The sequence below is a fragment of the Cyprinus carpio genome, chromosome A2 (genome assembly GCF_018340385.1).
Source record: "Cyprinus carpio isolate SPL01 chromosome A2, ASM1834038v1, whole genome shotgun sequence".
Lineage (NCBI taxonomy): Eukaryota > Metazoa > Chordata > Actinopteri > Cypriniformes > Cyprinidae > Cyprinus > Cyprinus carpio.
The window spans coordinates 2,248,146-2,254,846 of NC_056573.1; the positions used below are offsets into that span (position 1 = coordinate 2,248,146).

Below are 6,701 nucleotides of genomic sequence, written 5' to 3' on the forward strand. Positions count from 1 at the left end.
TTTAGGTAATCCAAGTAGGTCGGTTCTGAATTAACGAATTTTGTTCTTATATCATTACGGTGTCAATGATTAGGCTATTTAAAAACAGGCTTTGTGTGTTATATGTATTTGCTCTGTTTAAAACTAATCGATTCTACTACTGTTGACTGAAGTTGGCCTTTTTAATTGGCTTATCGTCATGAATACCGCGCACTTAAAATAACGAATGCAATGCGGAGGGCAATTTTCACGCAGTGCCTCATAGGCGAAACAAGCAGTTCACATCACTTTATCAAAGCCACACAAAAGGATTGGTGGGATAAAATCAGGCCTTTCAATAACAATAAAGGTAACACGAAAATGAATCCCCCCAAAAAATCCCAGCTGCAACATCAAACCCGGTCCCTGCTGCTTCCGGATGCACGCTTGGCTTAGAAAAAGCCGTGCTCAGGATGCAGGACAGAAAAATACGTGAAAGACTTTTGAAGGACGTATCGTTAGTAGGGGATAATATTGTTTTGCTATGTGGGAATGTATTAGGGACTGCAATGGAAGGGTCCACCTACTGTTGTCAGGGAACTTCCTCTTTGACCCATAAAGTGTCTCTGAGGTCCGTGCGTTTGTCACGAATGCTACATATTAGGAGGAGAATAATTGCCGAATTATTAGGGTTTTACTGTCTCCTCGTGAAAGAAGGCGCTTCGGGGGACCGGATATTTGCAGTTTTGGACAGAAAAAAGTTATAAATATGTGAATTGCTTAAACATCGACTGTGTCGCGTTCCTCTTGGAACTACTGCCGAAGAAAAAATCAAAGCGCATGAGTGTTCGAGGCGCCTTAAGAAATGGGAACGCAAGACTTCTCTCCCTCACGCAAGTTTCCCCCAAACCACAAACTATCAGAAATTGTATTTTAAAAATTTGCAATCAAACAAATAAACGAATTTGATGATAACACAGATTACGCTCTTGGGGGAAACATAACTGGCGGTGGGATTTTAATTTTCCGCTCGATCTTCAAGTTTGCTGAAGATGAAGATTACCGAAAAAAAAGGAAAACAAAGATTCGGTAAGACTATTATTGAAGAATGTAATCCACAACCAGTTATATCATACTAATCATCTGACGTGTTACTAGACTTTAAATGCTCAGTCATTGAGCCCTTTCCCTCTCTTCCTTGCTGAAAGTGTGGTCAACCAAACAAAAAGACTTATTATTAATTATGGACTGATAAACAGCTTGTTAGAGATCACGCCTCCTCGCTTGCAGACGCTTCCGAGGATCTTTCCAAGATAGTAAATATATGTCATAATCTCCTCCCCTCCCAAAAAAAAAGCCCAAACGCTACTGCCTCCCTAAGCGGGAGTCCTCAGTTCCGACCAGTTCATTTCTTTCTTCATAGTTTCTCTCAGTAAATACGGGAGAGAGATGAGCCGCTTCTTTTATTCTTCCATTGATTGTATCTCCATTCTTCATTGATAAACGTTCATCAAACGCACACAATCTCGTTAATTTATGAAGTCTCCACGTCCGTACGTGCTCGTTTATTATTATTATTATTTTCTGCTTGTCATAGTTTAAATTACATAATGCATGGCGCTTCCACATCTTGGCAGACTCCTTTGGTGATGTAGCTGATGATGAAGTAGGATCCACTACTGATGATGAAAACGACGTACTACCGTGATTGAAGTTCAGCACAAAGTCTTTCTGTCACAGACTGTACGAAGAAGTGGGGATTGGTATCTGAGATATTCCCGCTGAGGAAAACAAAAAAACAAAACAAAAACACACCAATTATTAATATATTGCTAGGAATAATGTCGTTATATCGAAAGTATACGTAAATTGTCTCTACAGTCTTCTTAGAACGTGGAGTGTATTTCAGTTTAGCGCTTTCTAAAGAAAGCAATACCCTATTGTTTTTAGGTTTGACTAGAAGACATGCTTATTAAGCAAGCTCACAGACAATGACATTCTAGTGCTTTCAACGCCATGCCCAGTCTTTTAAGAACAATGGCATTGCTTTCTGTAAATCTCTGTAAGCGAACTCAGTTCAATTCACACATACAAATCTTCCTCCCGCCTTTTGCATTATTCATAGCATATTTCATGTATTTATTTTTTTTCTTCTTATATTACAAACTTCATTTAGGCGTGGCTAAGTAGTTTATTTTTTGTCCACCTGGGCCTCATACACAAGCCTTAAGACGTTAAAAACAGCTCCGCTTGGCTAAGCTGAATACACATGTAAAACTTTATTTGCATTAATGCCGGCTGCCAATCTACTGGCAAAGACGGCACTGTTTTCTTAACCTTGGGTAATGATGGAAAGAAAGAAAAAAAATCTAAACAGCTCACAAAGGCCTTCAAGTCAGACATCTGCTATTTTCCTAATTATAGTGTGTCTCTAAAGCAGCACTGCAGGAAAAATCAACTCAAAAAGTGAGTAATTCCCAATTGCCACTTGCACAAACTTTAACACCCATTAGTCTAAATGCGATTTGGACACATGCAACACATGAAACCATGTAGGCCTTGGAAAATAATTCTACGTGGCATGTCCCAAATTTGGAGGAAATAAAAATGATATGATTGTACAGTCTCATATGACTCAAACAATTTGCCCTTTTCTGCAAAATACTATGGTCCATAACTGTAAATAATTAGCAATGAATAGGCACTATGAAAGCATACTAATTGTAATAAAATGCATTTTAAAAGCATTAATGAAATGGCTTCGATACGCTGTACTACTTTAATTCATCGAAAAATATTTGCCTAAATTGTTACACATGGTGTCGGCCTCCTGTATACAAATCTGATTTAACTTCGATGTCTTTGCTTAAAATTTAACATTAAAAAAAGTAGGACCTTTTTTAAAAACGACATTATATAAAACGTTATTATAATAACAGCACAGCAGCTACATTTTTATTTTACTTTATTTATTATTTTTACATGGGAAACTACATCATTGTATAGGACCCTCGAATGACTCTAATGTCCCTTTTATACCAGCTAAACTTGATGTAGAAATCAAAATCCAACAAAAGAAAACAAGAGTGCGTGCTTTTACCTGAGATGTCGGCGGACTCTCTGCCGTTGTGATGCAGATAGCCCTGCTCCAGAGAATACATGGCCGGCCTACTCGCGCGTAATCCAGAGGAGGTCGGGCTGCTGAGGCGAGTGGCTGCTGTTTAATGTAAGGAGACAACACCTGATGAAGCCCATCGTGCCGAGGCGGCTCCATACGCGCATGGCAGACTCAGCGAGACGCCTGCTGGCCGGCGGAGAGTGCAGCGGGACTGTTGCTGTTTTTCTGGGCCGCCACTCGGCCGTTGCTTAGGACTTTACGTGCCGTCCTGTATGTAGAAACCGAGCTGGGCGACACGTGTGAGACATGATGCCCTGCTGTACTGGAGGCCATCGTAACCAGCGTGAAAACGACGGCCACCGGGATGGCTCATACGCGTCCAGATCTGTAGCTGTTGGTATGCGCAGGACCAGGGAGCGGGGGGATGGAAGGTCGAAGTTTTTGGGGCAGCATCGAAGCGCCGAAGCCGATGCCGTTCATCATGCGGTACATGGGTTTGAGAGCCTGGCCATTTCCTTCGGAAACAACGGCGGCCTGCGTCGGAAAGACCCTCTCGAACATGAACTCGCTCCGGGGTCGATGGCTCAATAGTGGCCTTTGCCCGGCGCCCGAGGCTTTGGGAAGTTTGCATGAAACAATCGTTATGGCCAATTTGTGTCTGACGGAATTTTTCCAGCCCTGTGTAGGAAACCCCTAAAAAAATGGGAAACGCGCTTGGAGGAACTGATAGATTTCACTCAGCGTTAAACTCTTTGGTCGGAGAGCTCTGTATCGCCATGACTATGAATGGCGATATATGAGTAAGGCGGCTTTTCCGGGGCGCCTCCTGCCCGCGGTTGGACTTTTTTGCCCTTGCTGCCGGGTCCGCAGCTGGGCGTTCCACCACTGTCTGCGGTGCTCTGAAGCGACGAGTGCATGGCACTGGATGCGGGGCTGGATCTGAGGGCAGGCGGCGGGTCCAGCTGCTGCTGAGAGCTCTCAGTCGTCATTGCTAAGACTTGTTGCCCAAACGAAGCTGAACGGCTGTAAAAAAGACGGGTTTAATTCATCAAAAGTAAAGTCAGGGGACTAAAATTAAAGGAGAAAACTCTGTGCTACTCCAAGCAAATCTCTTTTAAAAGCCAGTGACTCTTCCAGAGGCGGCCGGAGGTCCCGTGCGCCACGCATTCCGGCTCTGCTTCGCAGGAAACGCTCCGGTTGAAAGCCACCAGCTGTGTGTCGCCAGGGGGGGATAGCGACCCCTCCTTAGTCTCTTGGTGGCCCATCGTGAGGAGCTAATCCTTTAAGAGACAGAACACTCAATGCTCCGGATGTCCTCTGGCGCCAAAGACGGTGCGGCCAAACAAAACGCGAACCACCTATCAATTCGTAAATTCTCTCTCTGCTCTCTCCCCCTAGATCCCCACTAAATTCCTGCTCAAGAAATCTCCGCAAAACTGCCAGAGGACCACCCCTTTCCATGTCTGGCATGCCTCCAGCTATCGGTTCTGGCAGGAGGCTGTGCAGAGTCCGAGCAGAGAGACTCCCCACCCCCCTCTGACAGGCCTAAATTACACGCAATAACGCCATTTATCAAGCCCTAGTCCGCGTTTCAATCAACAGCGCAACACGCCAAACACCGGGGCGAAGGCTGTCACGAGCTCAGTAATTAATGGCGTGTTTTGGTGAGAGTTCTGGCAGTTGAAAAAGGGAGGTTTAAATAGAAAAGCACTTTAGTGAGTGTACGATGTTAATGGCGCGTTTGGACGTCGGGAGAAGTAAGTGCGACGCGAGAGCACGTCGCTTCGCCGAAGAGAGAAAAGAATGCGAGCACGTAAGGCAGGACATGGATTGAACATCTTGTAAAGTAGCATGCTGGGGGTGGGCGAAAAACGCCGTCTCCAAGTGTATACACGTTCTTGTAAAGGGCTGCTTCTGGATAATGATTTGACGTGAGTGGAAGCAGGCTTTTTCCATCAGCCGCCGCGCCCTTTGCTTCAGATACCAACACAGCGCAGTGTCAGTTTACCATCCAGGACCCCATCATCCCCCCTGATGAGAGGGACTAATTAATTGTGGAAAGTGAGATTAATTGGCCCATAGCCATGAGGAAAAAGAAAAAGAAACGAGGGAGACGAGAAAAAAAATATCTCCCACATTCATGATTATTGTGAAAGGCAAAAAAATAAACAATAACTGCGCTCCGTAAAGTCACTTGATTTGATATTAATTATTTAATAAAAAAAGCAGGCAACTTCAAACTGTGCATGTCGAATGACAACAACAATAATAGCCTAATAATACGAAATAATTCGGTTTAGGATAATCCAAGTGGTTCCGTTCTGTAATTAACGAATTTTGTTTTATTGTCATCATTACGCGTGCGTCAATGCTTAGGCCCATTTAAAACAATGTTTTTGTGTGTATATTTTATTTGCCTTGTAAACTAAATCGATTCTACTTACTTGCTTACTGAAGTTGGCCGTTTTTAATTTGGCTTCGTCATGAAATACGGCCGCACTAAAATATACGAAATGCAAATGCGAGGGCAATTTTCACAGCAGTGCCCTCATAGGCAGAAAAACAAGCATGCTGTACATCTTTAATCAAAGCCAACAAAGAGGATGTGGAGATAAAAATCAGGCCTTTCTTTATAACAATAAAGGTAAAGAAACTAATCGTCCCCAAAAATCTCGGCAACATCAAACCCGCTGTCCCTGCTGCTTAAGGATGCACGCCGCTTGGCTTTAGAAAAAGCCTCGTGCTCGGCGCAGCAGCGAAAATACGTGAAAGACCTTTGAAGGCTTCCTCGTTGTGTGGCATAATATTGTTATTTTGTTGTATTAGAATGCTGGAGTTCCTCTACTGTTGTAGGTGAACTTGTTGGATAAAGGTGTCTCTCTGAGTCCTCAGCTGTTGTCAATGCTAGGACGCTGAATAATGCCGATATTAGAGGTTTTTACTCTCCTCGTGACAAGAGGCGCTTGGGGGACGGATATTTGCACGTCTGGGCAGAAAATATAAATATTGAATTGCTAAATATATCTGTGTCCGTTCTCGGGGAAACTCTGCGAAGAGGAAAAACAAAGCGCTGAGTTCTCGAGGCGCCTACGAATGACGAATGTTCTCTCCTCACAAGTCCAACAACTTCAGCAATTGTTTAAATTGTAATCAAACAAATAAACAGGCATGATGATAACAAAGATTACGCTCTTGGGGGGAAATAAATGGCGCGGATTTAATTTTTCCCGGCATCTTCAGTTTGCTATGAAAAAAAAAGGAAAACAAAGTTGGGATACCTATTGAAAAATGTAATCCACACCAGTTATATATATATCATTTGACCGTGTGAAAGAAATTTTGATAACAATAATTTTGTTTTGAGTAGCAGATATTGCGCATTACATCCTGTAGGTTGCAGTATAGTCTCTCCAGATGATAGTCCCCTTTAAACGCCATAAATGGCAACATAGCCTTGTCAGTTTGATTATTGCGTAATGACTTTCCTTTGATGCCCACATTACACTTTTTTTTTTTAGTTTAATTTTTTTTTTTTTTTTTTTTTTTTTTTTTTTTTTTTTTTTAGTTTGACAGAAGCAAGTGGTGCTCTAATTCACCAGTGTTGCAGAACTTAACATGGTGTCGA

General features: G+C 42.9%; 1 pseudogene; it reads right to left on the minus strand.

Annotated features, from left to right (window-relative positions):
• Window positions 1–1,561: 1,561 nt before the first annotated feature.
• LOC109066491 lies at window positions 1,562–4,116 on the minus strand (annotated as a pseudogene).
• Window positions 4,117–6,701: the final 2,585 nt, after the last annotated feature.